Source organism: Neofelis nebulosa, chromosome 18 (assembly GCF_028018385.1).
Source record: "Neofelis nebulosa isolate mNeoNeb1 chromosome 18, mNeoNeb1.pri, whole genome shotgun sequence".
NCBI lineage: Eukaryota > Metazoa > Chordata > Mammalia > Carnivora > Felidae > Neofelis > Neofelis nebulosa.
Window position 1 is genome coordinate 10,782,692 of NC_080799.1, and position 15,296 is coordinate 10,797,987.

At 47.1% G+C, this 15,296-nt stretch overlaps 1 long non-coding RNA gene across 4 annotated transcripts in view; it reads right to left on the bottom strand.

The window, feature by feature from the left end:
• LOC131500753 (uncharacterized) overlaps positions 1-15,296 on the bottom strand; it is a 54,372-nt gene that overhangs the window by 19,139 nt on the left and 19,937 nt on the right. For all 4 annotated transcript variants that reach the window (XR_009256444.1, XR_009256443.1, XR_009256442.1 and 1 more), the window contains one exon: positions 4,221-4,454. This is a non-coding gene — a long non-coding RNA (uncharacterized LOC131500753). The remainder of the gene's footprint in view (positions 1-4,220; positions 4,455-15,296) is intronic.

Genomic DNA, 15,296 nt, shown 5'->3' on the forward strand with positions numbered 1-15,296 from the left:
GAGAATTATTGTTTAATGGGTACAGAGTTTCTGTTTGGAATGATGGAAAAGCTCTGGAAATAGGGGCGATGGTTGTATCACATTGTGAATGTATTTCATGCCACTGAGTTGTACTCCTAAATGGTAAATGTTATGTTATATATATTTTTACCACAATTAAAAAAAACCAAAACTTTTTTTTTTTTTTTTTTTTTTAAAGCATCCTGACTGCTGTGTGGAGGTGAGTGGTGGCTCCCCTGGTCATCAAAATCAAATTCCCTCCTTCCATTTTCTCCCGCCATGGGAACATGCTGGGAAAAACGGGTAGTATTAACAACACCCTGGGTCTGCCCTTCAAAGACTCCCACCTCTGTCTTGTCCTCAGCCCACCAGGAGATCTGAAGCCCCTGGGCACCTAGGTGGGCATCTGAAAGATGCAAGCTTGCCTTGATCAACCCAACCCAGCTGGTCCAGGGAGAGCAAGTCCCCCAGAACACTTCACTGCTCTTGAAGCTCACAGCCACCATTCTGGGGCCACCGGACAAGGCATGGCCACGTGGAGGGCTTTCAGTTGAGGACAGCAGCACCACGACAGCCAATGCCCCTGGGAGGGAGCCCTCCCAGATCCCCGAGCAGCCATTGGGTACCAGGAAGAGGGAGAGGGCAGGTGCAGGGCGCGGCCGGGACTGAGTAGCTCTCCCTTGGAAGGAGGGAAGTGGAAATTCCATATTCCTGGATCATGGGGATCCGTTTTCATGTCTATATCCTCCGCATGCCATCAGCTAGCCAGCTGCTTAAGGGCTCCTCTCTGAGACTTGGTCTGGCACACAGCAGGGGTACGTGTGGGTGCGTGGGACAAATGTGATGAGTGAGTGAGTGCTGGAGGCCACAGATGCCAGCGAGGGAGCCCAGGGAGGCCCAGCCACTGCCCAGGGTGACCCACAGGAAGTTGGTGGCTGAGCCAGGGATTGGCACCGGGTACCTCTCCCAGCCCTGCCCTCTCCCCTGGGGCCTCAGTCTCTGGCCCTCGGGGGTGGGAGGGGAGGAACAGCTGTGGAGTCACACACCGGCTCGGCTCTCTCTCTCCATGGGGAGTTTTTTCTTTCCTGCCATCTTCTCTCCTCCCTCTCTTCCCTTTCTGGAACATCTGATTAGAGAACTTTGAAAGCTGAGCCGTCTTAGGATCAGGTTGCCAGATTTAGCAAATAAAAATACAGGATGTTCAGTTAAATGGAAATTTTAGATAAGCGACAAAGAATTCTTTAGTGTAAATCTGTTCCGTGTGATATCTGGGTCATAACCCAGTTCAGGAAAATGGCGCCTTCCCCTCCATGGGCTCCCCCTGCACGTGGCCGGGCCGCCCGGCTGAGCTGCTGTTCCTCCCATGGCACACCTTGGACCAAACCCGGAGGCTCTCTGCTAGGTCCCAGCCTGTCTGAGCTTCCGAGAGCAGGAGCAAGCCAGACACCTGCTGCAAGATGTTGCAAAAGAAATGGGGAAGCTGTTCAGACAGGGGAGAGAACAGGAAACCCCTGGGGCCACAAGAGAGGAAATCAGTGCGGTGGGGGGGACGGGGGAGGGAGGCGGGTCCACGACAGCAGCCCTGTCGCCCCCACCCCCAACCCCTTGGCTGCACGGGGGCCCAGCACAGAATAGGAGCCATGAAGGCTCCAGGAAGCAAAGAGCCACTGACTAAGAAGATATATGTCACGTCCACAGTCAGCTGCACGACACTGTGATTTGGTCTAGATGCCCGGTTCCTATGTGCCTCAGACCTGCTCAGGTGCCTGTATGGTGGGATCCAGCTACAAGCCCAGGTCCTCGGAGCAGGGAAGGTGACTGAGGCCTGTTCCTGAAAAGACGGACCCATCTCTGGGGAGCCCGGGACCAGCGCCCTGTGCCAGAGCCGTGCTAGGTCACAGGCCAGGGCCCTGCCTTGCATCCCTTGGCCCCGGACCCCAGACCCCAGCTTCCCTGTCTGTTTCCCTTCTCTGCCGGGCTGCAACTGTGCCTCCGGGCCTCCTGGTGGGGTCCCGATGATCTCCTGAGTATCTGGCCCTCCACAGTGCAACAAATCTGAAGCTTGTAGTGTTGGCTCAAACTGCAGAACTATACCAAATATTCCATTTGCTCAGACTGTCCACTCCTAGCTCCCTGCATTATGGGAGGCACCGGCCCAGTCACTGAGGACTGGCTTTGCCTTGAACTTGAGCTTGAGCTGGTCGAGTGATAACCAGTAATTCCAGAATGCTATTGTACACTTTCTCTTTCTTTCTCTCTCATATGTACTATATAATTATGTATTATATATAAATATATTATATACATGTGTAAATATTATATATATGTGTGGGTATACTCTATAATTATGTATTATATATATTATATATGTGTGTATATTACATATGTATGTATTATATATGTGTGTGTGTATATATATATATATATATATATATATATAACATGTATTTTAGCATATGTGACTCTTCCTTTTTTTTTAAAGTATTTATTTAAGTAATCTCTACACCCAATGTGGGGCTTGCACTCACGACCCTGAGATTAAGAGTCACCTGCTCTTCTGACTGAGCCAGCCAGCACATCGACTCTTCCTCTCTTTTTATAAGCTTTGTGGACATTATTATAGTGTCACAAAATTAATAAATGTTTGGTATAATGATGTAAACAGAGTAAAAATAAAAACTTCATCAGCTGTCCTCTGCCTCCAGTCTTACCCCTTGCAGTGAACTGTCAATGTTTGTTGTTGTTGTTTTTTTAGTTTATTTTTACTTTTTATTTATTTTTGAGAGAGAGTGCACGAGCAAGGGAGGGGAAGAGAGAAAGGGAGACAGAGGATCTGAAGCGGGCTCCACACTGACAGCAGCTCGATGCGGGGCTCAAACTCCCGAATCGAGAGATCACGACCCGAGCCGAAGCTGGTCACTCAATCAACTGAGCCACCCGGGTGCCCCTAACGGTCAATGTTAACAGTGAGCTATGTGTCCTCCTACATCATCATGCTCATGTAAGTAATCACACACATACACATACACGTGACTTTTCTTCCTTTTTTCTTTTAGATGAAAACGGTAACCGGGATTACATTCAAAACCCAAACAGTGGCTTAACTGAGAAATATGTTGCCTCCTTCTCAGGTGACAACAAGCTTGGGGTCACATAGTGCACGGTGCCGTGGCCATGAAGCCGCATGCTCCATGCCTTTATGCTTCCCCATCCTGAGAGTGTGACTTGGGTCCCCACAGTCACAAGACGGCCCTGCCCTCCGGGCACCAAGTCTATTCCACGCAGGAGGAAGAAGGCAGGCACAAGGGGACAGGCACGTACCGGCCGACTCTGGTTATATGTGCAGTACATGCTACTAGAAAACCAGTAACTTTCCTGTGGATTTCTGGTTACATCTCATTAGCCAGGAACATGTCACGTGGCTGTGCCTGGCTGCGAGGGAAGCTGAGAAACCGAGATTTTAGTGTTTTGGTGTTTTTGGTTTTGTTTTTTGAGAGACTGCAAGCAGTGGGGGTCGTTAGAGAGAGAGGGACAGAGGATCTGAAGCGCTGACAGCAGCGAGCCCGATATGGGGCTTGAACTCATGAACCACGAGATCGTGACCTGAGCCAAAGTCTGACGCTCAGTCAACTGAGCCACCGGGTGCCCCGAGATTTTAGTTTGGGAGCTGGAAACATGATCTGTGAATAAGGAGGAAGTGGAGGAGAGATGTTGAGGAGTTACATCCAGCAATGGCTCCCACAGATACCACACACGTGATTCTACAACTGTTTTGCTCCCCGCTTGACAAGCCGTGGATCTTTCCAGATTGACACTACGGACCTGTCAAAAACTGCGCAACGGTCCCACAGAATGGTATCACCCTCATTTCTAATTATGCCCAATATTTTTCCGAGGCAAAGGCAGTGGCAATAAACATCCTCTAGATACGTCCTTCGTTGCTTCTGTGTCTGAAGTTAAGATTTCCCCTAAGTGGCTTACTGAGTGGAAGAGTTGGCGTGTCTCTTGCTCTCCATTTTGCTGTGAAACAAGAGCCCTGAAACTTAATAGCTTAGCAACCTTACTGGAGCGGGGGCACCTGGCTGGCTCAGTTGGTACGATATACAGTTCTTGACCTCGGGGTCGTGAGTTCCACCCCCCTGCTAGGTGTAGAGTTATTTTTTTGCTTGTTTGTTTTTAATAGATTTTTTTTTAAATAAATTAAGGAAAAACAAACTTACTGTCTAGTATTGGTTCTGAGGGTCAGGAATCCAGGAGCAGCTGGAGGAGTGCTTCTGGCTGTGAGCGTCCCAGGAGCTTGCACTCCAGCCATGGTTGGGTAGCAGTCACCTCCTGGAATCGGGGCAGGAGAATCTGTTCCCAAGCTCGCTCACGTGGCTGTTGGCCAATGGCTTCACTTTCCCAGCATCTGGGCCTCTCCACGGGGCTGCTCACATATAGCAGCATGATTCCCCCTGGAAAGAATGATTTAAGAGAGAAAGTGAGCACCCGAGACAGAACCACTGTCTTTTTCATGACCTAATGTCATCACTTCAGCCTTATGCTACTGATTACACGCAACAGCCCTTGTATAATTCAGGGGAGGACTACACAAGAGTGTGAACCTTGGGGGTGCGGATGCTGGCGGACATGTTCCCTCAGTGGCTGGCTAAATATATGGGGGCACATATTCTTTTATATTGCCTTTTCCTTTTTCCTATTATTATTATTATGTTTTTTAAGTTTATGTATTTACTCTGAGAGAGAGAGACAGAGAGAGAGAGAACATGAGCTGGGGAGGGCCAGATAGAGAGAGAGGGAGGGAGGGAATCCCAAGCAGGCTCCACACTGTCAGGGCAGAACCAGATGTGGGGCTTGATCTCACGAACCAGGACTTACCTGACTGAGCCACCCAGGCGTCTGCCGTTGTGTTTAAACCTTACTTTGATGGAAAGTGTAATACATGCCAATTTCAGAAAAACTTGAAAACACAGAAAAATAGGAGAAATCTCAAACACCCCTAACCCCACCACTGAAAGATACTTGTAACTTACACTTTTTTTCATTTCCTTCCACTCTTTCTTCTGTGCATGTACTGCTTCTGTGCTGGGATGTTTTTGTCAGATAACAAAAACCACCCTGACTCAAAAAAAAGCTAAAATGGAAGGAAAGCTATTGACGGCCTCAGGGAACAGGAAATCTAGAGGCAGTCAGATGTCAGGGCTGGTGGAGAACAATGACATTCTCAAGGACCCAGGTGATTTTCCTCCCTTCCAAACACTGACTTCATCTCGAGGGTCTTTTAGGCAGGAAGATGATGGAGGGGCTGAAAGTCTCCTTTTCAGTCTGATTTGCACACACCCACTCCTGACCCAGATGCTATCACTGGGAATGCTACAGGCTAAGTGACCAGTGTGGACTTGGTTACATGGTGGGATTACCGCCATTGACTTAGAGCAATCACCCCCAGAGCTGGGTCCAGTTTCCGCTGAGTCACATGGTTTTTTAGGTTGAAAGAAGAGGGAAAGGAGGATGTGTGGCAACAGTGTCTCCTACACAAATAGATTTACTTAGTCGATAAGATATAATTTCATATCCTTATTATTTCAAATGATTGTAATACTATAAACATATATTTTTTTAAGATTTTATTTTTAAGTAATCTCTACACCCAACATGGGGCTTGAACTCACAACCCCGAGATCGAGAGTCGCATGCTCAACTGACTGAGCCCACCAGGAGCCCCTGAACATATTCTTTATGGTTGAAATGTTTACAAATAAATGGCCATAGAATAGTCCAACAAGTTATATAGTATAACTTACTTTTTACAACAGCTTATTGAGACACAATTCACCCATTTAAACTGTAGAATTCAATGGCTTTTAGTATATTTCCACAGTTGTGCAACTATCATCACCATTTTCTTTTCTTTTCATTTTTGAGAGAGAGAGCTCAAATGGGGAAGGGACAGAGAGAGAGAGGGAGACACAGAATCCGAAGCAGGCTCCAGGCTCTGAGCTGCCAGCACAGAGCCTGATGCGGGGCTCGAACTCATGAACCGTGAGATCACGACCTGAGTTGAAGTCAGATGCTTAACTGACTGAGCCACGCAGGTGCCCCTATCATCACCATTTTCAACATTGTCATTCCCTCAAAAAAACCCCTACTTACTAGCAGCCACACTACATTTCAAGCCCCATAGTACCTGGCTTCTCTCAGTTAGTACAGTATTTTCAAGGTCGATCCCTGTTGTAGCATGTTTCGGTATTTTATTTCCTTTCATTGCTGAATAATATTCCATTGTGTGAATATACCACGTTAAAAAAGTCTATTGATGAGTTAATGGACATTTGGGTTGTTTCTGGTTTTTTTGGCTATTATAGAGATTGTCTTGGGGCGCCTGGGTGGCTCAGTCGGTTGAGAATCCGACTTCGGCTCAGGTCATGGTCTCACAGTTTGTGGGTTCGAGCTGACAGCTTGCTCAGAGCCTGCAGCCTGCTTCAGATTCTGTCTCCTTCTCTCTCTCTCTGCCCCTCCCTGCTCATGCTCTGTCTCTGTCTCTCAAAAATAAATAAATGTTAAAAAAAATTTTTAAAAAAGATTGTCTTATTTCATTCAGGCTACTATAAAAAAATGCCATAGACAAGGTAGCACATAAACAACAGAAATTTATTTTTCACAGTTCTGGGGGCTGGGAAGTCTAAGATCAAGACACTGGCAGAGTCAGTGTCTGGTGAGAGCCTGCTTCCTCATTAAGGGCCAGCTTCTCATTGTTAATCTCACATAATGGAAGTGGGGAAGGAGCTCTCTGGGATCTCTTGTAAAAGGGTATTTGTTGAAAAGACCATTTTCCCCCCATTGAATGGTTTTAGCACCCATGCTGAAAAAATCAACCAATCATAAAAGTGAGAATTTACATCTGGGCTCTTGGTTCTATTCCATTGATCTCTATGTCTATCCTCAAGCTTGTACTGCACTCTATTTTTTACTGTAACTTTGTAGTGATTTTGAAATCAGGAAGTAGTGAGTCCTCCAACTTTATGCTCCTTTTTCAAGATTGTTTTTAGCTATTCTGGATTCCTTATATTTCTTTTTTTTTTTTTAATTTTTTTTTTAAATGTTTATTTATTTTTGAAGGAGAGACAGAGTGTGAGTGGGGGAGGGGCAGAGAGAGAGGGAGACACAGAATCTGAAGCAGGCTCCGGGCTCTGAGCTGTCAGCACAGAGCCTGATGCGGGGCTCGAACCCACGAACTGTGAGATCATGACCTGAGCCGAAGTCGGACGCTCAACCAATTGAGCCACCCAGGCGCCCCTGGATTCCTTGTATTTCTATATGAATCTTAGGATCAGCTTTTTCAATTTCTGGAGGAAAAAAACTAAGATTTTGATAGAGAACACTTTGAATCTAGAAATCAACTTGGGAGGACTGCCATCTCAACAATACGAAATCTTTCAATCCATGAACATGGGATGTCTTTACATTTAATGAAGTCTTCCTTAATTTCTTTAATGATGTTTTATAGTTTTCAGTATACAAATCTTACACTTCTTTTAAAAAATGTACTCTTGGGGCACCTGAGTGGCTCTGTGATTGGGATTCTCTTTCTCTCTCTCTGCCCCCCCCACCCCCCGCCCCGCTCATGCTCTGTCTCTCTCTCTCTCAAAATAAAATAAACTTACAAAAAATTAACTAAGACAGAGGGAGAACAGCGATAATGAGGAGACAAATGGCAATGTCTGTGTCTCAGGGTCTATAAAGGAAACCCTATTTTCCATGTTGGGCTCCTAACACCAATGCGTTACCATCATGGCATCTGTTCTGGGCTGCAGGTTAGCTATTGTCGACTTTATGTGGCAGAGGCTGCCTGGTATGATGTGCACATGCTGGGGCTGGACTTGGTGTGTGGAGCTTGAACATGCCAGGGCAGTGGTGAGTGACCCACATCTCCAAACACACACACTTACTCGGAGACCTTTTAAAAAAATTTTTTTTTTAACGTTTTATTTATTTTTGAGACAGAGGGAGACAGAGCATGAACGGGGGAGGGTCAGAGAGAGGGAGACACAGAATCTGAAACAGGCTCCAGGCTCTGAGCCGTCAGCCCAGAGCCCGACGCGGGGCTCGAACTCACGGACCGCGAGATCGTGACCTGAGCTGAAGTCGGACGCTTAACCGACTAAGCCACCCAGGCGCCCCTCGGAGACCTTTTTAAAACAATTTTTTTTCATGTTTATATATTTTTGAGAGAGACAGAGCATGAGTGGGGGAGAGGCAGAGAGGGAGGGAGACACAATCTGAAGGAGGCTCCAGGCTCTGAGTTGTCGGCACAGAGCCTGATGCGGGGCTCGAACTCGCAAACCATGAGATCATGACCTGAGCTGAAGTTGGACACTTAACCCACTGAGCCACCCAGGCCCACCACAGAGATCTCTACTGTGACAATATGAGTGTGCCCCGTTCGTGTACGTCTGCTTTCACCAAACACAACCGAGCCATGCTTGACATCCTTTGTCAACAAAGGGGATTTCAGAGACGGACCTGTGTGTGGACAATGACACGAGGACAGTAGCAGTGGGAGGTCACACTTCAAGAGTGCTCCCTCTGTGCCAGGCCCAGCTCTAAGCACCTGCTGAAGACTAACGCAACTAAAGCTCCTAACAACCCTTTGAGGCGATGCTTTTGTTTGCTCCCTTTTGCAGCAGAGAAAACTTGCCCAAGGTGACACAGCCGGTGACGGGCAGAGTCTGGATTTGAACCTGGAGCCGGAGTGCTTAGCTATCGTGCTATTCCCTCCCTCTACAAAACTATCAAAACAGAACAAATAAAGTGCTACAGCGGTAAATACGGTAACAATAAATAAATAAGACTCTGGCAGTGGGCATAGGGTCCTGCAGAAGAAGTTCACTCTACCTGGTGGAGTTGAGTTTCCACTGAGCCTTAAAAAAAGAATTCACTAGAACCCAACAGTGGGAAGGTTGTTTCAAGTCGGTGTGACAGCAGACAGCCGTGCAGGGGCTCACGGTGTGCGGCTAGCATCGGGCTATATGTTACAGAAGTGCTCTCCTTAAAATCATAGGGAGGAGGAGCTACACAGAACAATTTTCTTTCTTTTTTTATATAATTTTATTTATTTTAAGAGAGACGAGAGAGAGAGAGAGAGAGAGAGAGAGAGAGAGAGTGAGCGCACACACGAGTGGGGAGGGGCAGAGAGAGAATCCCCAGCGGGCTCTGCACTGTCAGCACGGAGCCCGATGCGGGGCTCCACGCAGGTTTGAACTCATGAAATGTGAGATCATGATCTGAGCTGAAGTCAGAAGCTCAACTGACTGAGCCACCCAGGTGCCCCCACGGAAGAATTTTCTTAATCATTATGTCTTCTCTCTCTGCTCATTTCAATTGCAACTGAAATAACATTTTATTTAAACCAAAAATATTTTAAAAATTTAAATTTAAATTAAAAAAAAGCTTTACATTTAAAATACATATTGTGAGGGGCGCCCGACTTCAGCTCAGGTCATGATTTCGTGGTTCACGTGAGTTTGAGCCCCTCCACGGTCAGTGTGCTGGAGTCTGCTTTGGATCCTCTGCCCTTCTTTCTCTCTCCCTGTCCCTGTCCCACCCGTACTTTCTGTCTGAAAAAAAAATACAACATTAAAAAAAATTAAATACATATTTTGGAGGGCACCTGGGTGGCTCAGTCGTTTGAGCATCCGACTCTCGATCTCGGCTTGGGTTGTGATCCCAGAGTCGTGGGATCAAGCCCCTTCTTGGGCTCCATGCAGACCTTGGAGCCTGCTTGGGATTCTCCTCTCAGCACTAAATAAATAAATAAATAAAATATCTATTTTTTAATTTAGTAAGTAATCTCTCCACCCAAGAGGGTGGACCAACCCTAAGATCAAGAGTAGCACAACTCCTCTGACTGAGCCAGCCAGGCGCCCCTGAAATATTTTTAAGAGAAATATTACTTATTGTTTTCTTTTTTTTCTTTTATTTATTTATTGTTTTTTTCAATCTTTATTTGGGAGAGAGAGAGACAGAGAGACAGAGCACAAGCAAGGGAGGGGCGGAGAGACAGGTAGGGAGACACAGCATCCGAAGCAAGGCTCCAGGCTCCGAGCTATCAGCACAGAGGCCGACACGGGGCTCGAACTCACGGACGGCAAGATCACGACCTGAGCCGAAGTCGGACGCTGAACAGACTGAGCCAGCCAGGCGCCCTCTTTTTTTTGTTTTTTAATGTTGATGTTTTAATTTTTTTAATTGCTTGATTTCTAATCGCCACATGTCTATGATACTCTAACTGCTTCTCAACTGCTTTGGGCTGGCAGGCCCAAAGACTTCCAGGGGCTTTTTGGTCTGAGGGAACGTGCCTTGGTAGCAGTAACCGGAAGACCATGGAGATGGTGGATTCTTGCCTCAACTGGAAATTTATAAAAATTTTCCATGAGGTGGCAGCAGCTGCTCAAGCAGTCCTGGAAAATGAGCTCAGCTGAAAATTCAAGGTTGTTGTCGTTGTCGTTGTTGTTGTTTGCCATTAGAGTGAGATCTCTTTCAACATTGCCTGTCTTTGAATAAAATCTATGCGTTAAAAATTCTTTGATTTAGAAATTAAAGCTGGTTTTTTTTTTTTTTTTAATATTTACTTATTTTTAAGAGAGAGAGAGAGAGAGAGAGAGAGAGAGACTGGGGGAGGGGCAGCCAGAGGGGCATGTACAGAGGACCCAAAACAGGCTCTGTGCTGACAGCAGTGAGCCCGGATGCGGGGCTCGAACTCACGAACCATGAGATCATGACCTGAGGGGAAGTCAGACGCTCAGCCTACTGAGCCACCTGGGCGCCCCTTGACGCTATTTTCTACCCACTAATACTGACCGAGGCTCTCCTGTCTTTCAAGGTCATTTCGAAGCGGTCAGACGAAAGATGCAAAATTCAATTCCCACCACAGCTACTAGAAAGCAGGATTTAATTTTAGCCCTGCCAAACAACGTGGAGCGGGCGGGAAGTGATTTTGGCATCTGGAAGTGTTTCGTGCTTCACACCAAGTGAGCGCGCCTCTTACTCCGCACTCTCGGGCCGGCTGTCCTGTGAATTTCTATTTGCTCAGAAATTATGCTGATCTCAGTTTCCGCCCTGAGCAAGGAAAACGAGGGTAAGAAAAGAATGGAGCTAGCCCAAGTGCAGGGAACAAAACACAGAATGGATGGGCCTTCACAGAAGAGGATTGTTTCAGTCCCAGAACAAAGGGGCAGATGGATTAGGCCGGTCTGAGCCCTGGCTCCGCCTCTTACCAGCTGGGCCCTCACCTGATCTCCAGAGCTAGGGTTTTCCACCGCAGACAGAATGACAATACCTTTTCGCAGCACTGCCGAGTGCAAAGGGGAGAATGTCCTCTGGGCCACACCAGTTGGTTGGAATTACAGCAGATACTTTATCGGGTCGCTAAAATATGTTTACCCGCTGACTTTTCTTTTTTTTCCTTTGCCTGTTTCCCACACAGGAAAGACGATGGAAATAAGATCAAAGTCATAATCCTCTTGTCGATCTACGTTGGGCCGCTGGTCATCCCTGGCTGCATGTCAGAATCGCCTTGGAGCCCTCGCCCCAGCCCAGGGCAATGGCCACAGTCCCTCTGGGTGGGGTGTGAATTTGAAGCAGCCACTTCCCAAACCCTCTGAATGTCCTTGAAGGGACTCTGCCTCACCCAGAGTGGTCACGTGATTTCCTTGCTAAGGACACTGCCAGCCGAGAAACCAAAGATTTTGCTTAAATGAATCTGTTAACTGCTTCAAATCCAGCCTTGCAGATCCCTTGGGGTATAAAGCGGGCCTGACCTCACCGAGTTAAATGGACACACTTTCATTCTGATCTTAGAGCAGCATCTTAACGAGCATCTTTATAGACTTATTCCACATTGAAAGTGGATATCTGTGACCTATAATTTGCAAGATCTTTAATTTAACATAATTATAAGGACACTCCTGAAATTAATGGTCAAGTGAACGACGGCACTAGATAACTATTCCAATATATTACTTCAACACCTTCCTTCCTTCTCCCTTCTCCAAAATGATGTTTCAATTCAGGTGGTTCTTTGGGTTTTTTTGCTTTTTGGTTTTGTTTGTTTGTTTGTCTTTACTGTTTCAAGTACTATTTGTTGTGCCCAAGTTATGAAGGCTCTGTGGAGAAAATATTAGCAGTTTTTGGCTAAATCAGTTTTAAGGCAAAGGCATTTGTTAATAAGGCATTTTCTCTTTTTATTACTAATTTTTTTAATAAGGAATTTTCAAATGTGACTATTCCAGAAGTTTTCTCTGTGCCACCTGATCAAGATGAATTTACTGTAATACCCCCTTTTTCTGGAAGGTAGCTGCATATATCTGGATGGAACTCATAATTTTTCTAAATATGTGCAAAATTAAAAAAATATATTCTGTATTAAAACCCAAACAATTTTCATACCACTTCCCTTTCCAGGCTTTCTTGTAAAACGTTGTCCTGACATGTCTTGGTAAAAAAAAAACAAAAACAAAAAAAAAACAAATGTGCAATGAACTTCCTGTCTTCAAAATAGAGATACTCTCTTCCTACAGCCTTGGAAACCAGAGAGCAGCCCACACTAAGACTTCTGGTCAAAAGCAAAACTCAGGCTGCTGGGGTCCAGGGATTTCTCTGTTAGGGGCCACACATCCACTGGGATGTGGCCACTATGCATACCTGAAACACCTCTGTTATATCACCCTAACCACATCTATGGCACATCCTAACTGCTGACTGCATTTGAAAATGATCCCCGGGCACAAAGCCATCCAGTGTCAGGTCGTACAAAGCCACAAAATATTCATGATCTTCTGCAGACCCGGCAGATTGTTTCTTAATTGTGGTAAAGTGCACATAACATAAAATGTTCCATCTTAACCATTTTCAGCATACAGTTCATTAGGGGTAAGCACATCGTGTTGTTGTGCAACTGACCTCCAGAACTCATTTCATCTTGCAAAACTGGAGCTCCATACCTATTAAACGACTCCCCCCTCCCCCCTGCCCCCCGCTCCTGGCAACTGCCCTTCTGTTTTCTGTCTCTACGAACATGACTATTCCAAGTATTGCACCCTTTTGGGGAAGCAAAATGTTTTTTCTTTTAAGCTTATTTATTGATTTAAATAATTTCTACACACGACATGGGGCTTTAACTCACAACCCCAAGATCAAGAGTCACACGCTCTTCCGACGGAGCCAGCCGGGTGTCCCTGGAAGCAAAATGTTTTTAATCACAACTGCATCCCATCAAATTTACAGCCAGAAAGCGGAAGGTCTGAAAGTTTGAACTTTACGATTAAGTATGTAAAACATACTCAGACACACACGTCCACACATACTCACGAACACACAATTCTGATAGAACTGAGCTTGGCGGGGCAGGGGGTGGCACACCTGGGTGGCTCAGTCGGTTAAGCGTCCGAGTGGATTTCAGCTCAGGTCATGATCTTACAGTTTGTGAGTTCCAGCCCCACATCGGGCTCCGTGCTGATGGCACGGACCCTGCTTGGGATTTTGTCTCTCCTCGCTGCCCTCACCTACTTGTGCGCACACGCTCTCTCTCTCAAAATAAACAAACTTAAAAAAAAAAAATAAAAAGAACTGAGCTTGGGACAAAGTCCATCTCTGGGGGCCACTGAAGGCCTGTTTCGTGAAACTGCTTCTCCAGGTGTTTTACCTGGACGAGCAGAAAAGTGTGCTTTCGGCAACTGGCAAGGGTCAAGGTCTTTTAAGTTATACAAGAATGGGCCTGCAGAGAGGGTTCTCAGGATGCAACCTGGAACTGAAACCCGACATGAAACCAGCTGCAGGAGGGAAGGAGCCGCCACCTCTGAGATCAAACCCAGGGCCAGGTGTGTGCAAAGGGGCCTTGGGGGCTCGGAGAACTAGCCTGCCAATTTCACAAAAGACTCATCTGCTTCTGCAGATTTGGCTTTGAGGATTTGTTTCCTATGCCTCCCCATGTTTTCTGCAGCTCCCATGCCAGACTGGCCCAGGGTCAAGGTAGGCTGGATCCAAGAAGGAGAGGGGAGCAGGTGCCCTGAGGACTCTCACACAGAGCCCATCAGGGACAACTTATTACTGCCTCCATGCTGAAAACAGCTGTGTCCTTACTTTACAAAAACGTAGAAGGCGTTGCTGGCTGTCCTCTGGCGGCAGGGCCAGGGTAGGGCCGAGCACAGGTCAGCAGCCTGAGTGACACAGGAGGCTTGACCTGCGGCTTCACCCATGTTCCAAAGACAGGCTTCAGGGGGCGCTTGGGTGGCTCGGTTAGTTAAGCGTCCGACTTTTGGTTTGGACTCAGGTCATGATCTCACGGTTCGTGGGTTCGAGCCCCGCACTGGCCTCTGTGCTGACAGTGTGGAGTCTGCTTGGGATTCTGTCTCTGCCCCTGCCTCTGTGCTGACAGTGTGGAGTCTGCTTGGGATTCTGTCTCTGCCCCTCCCCAGCTCGTGCTCGCTCTCTCTCTCAAAATAAATAAACTTAAAAACGAAAAAAAAAAAAAAAAAAAAAAGATGGGGCATCAGGAATGCGGTGGGGAGGGCCCTCACCGAGGCCTCACGACTGTTATTTTTCCCCTAACCTTCTGTTGCTGTGCAGTTTGTCTAGATAGTTCTGTCCTTCCTTTTTAAACCACAAAGGCTTGCAAGAGACTGGCCTCCACTGCCCAAGTGTGACAATGGCCACTTCTGGGGCCTGGTTGGGGGAGGGGGTGTGGGGTGTGGGGCTGGCTCCTGGGGCCACCGGATCTCCTTCAAGGCACTGCCTGTCCACACAGCCCCTTGCCCATGTCCTGCCCTCCCTACCTTCCCTGAGGCCTCGTCTCCAGCCGTCCCACCCCCAACCTGCATGGGCCTCAGCTTCCTGGGGACTCGAGGCACCTGCCCTGGCATTTCCATGGGGGCTTCTCTGGTGCCATGGAATATTCCACATGCTGGGGGAAAAAGGGACTTCCTCGGGATGCCAGCAGTGGCCATGGTGGTTTGGGCTGCCACAGAGATGTGGGTGCATGGATGAGTGACAGCTCCCACGCCCCCTCCCCTCTCCTACCATAATCCCTCACCAGCCAAGGGAAGCTAACGGAACGTCTGTGTTGAGTGTCTCTCTTTCCTTCTCTCCCCTTCTCTTCTCTCTCGGTTTGGCACTTGCTAAAAGTTAAACATCACTTCCACTTACCCAAGGGAAGTGAAAACATGTCCACACAAAGACTTATATAAGAACATCCACGGCAGTTTTATCCACAATAACCCCAACGTGGAGACGCTCCAAAT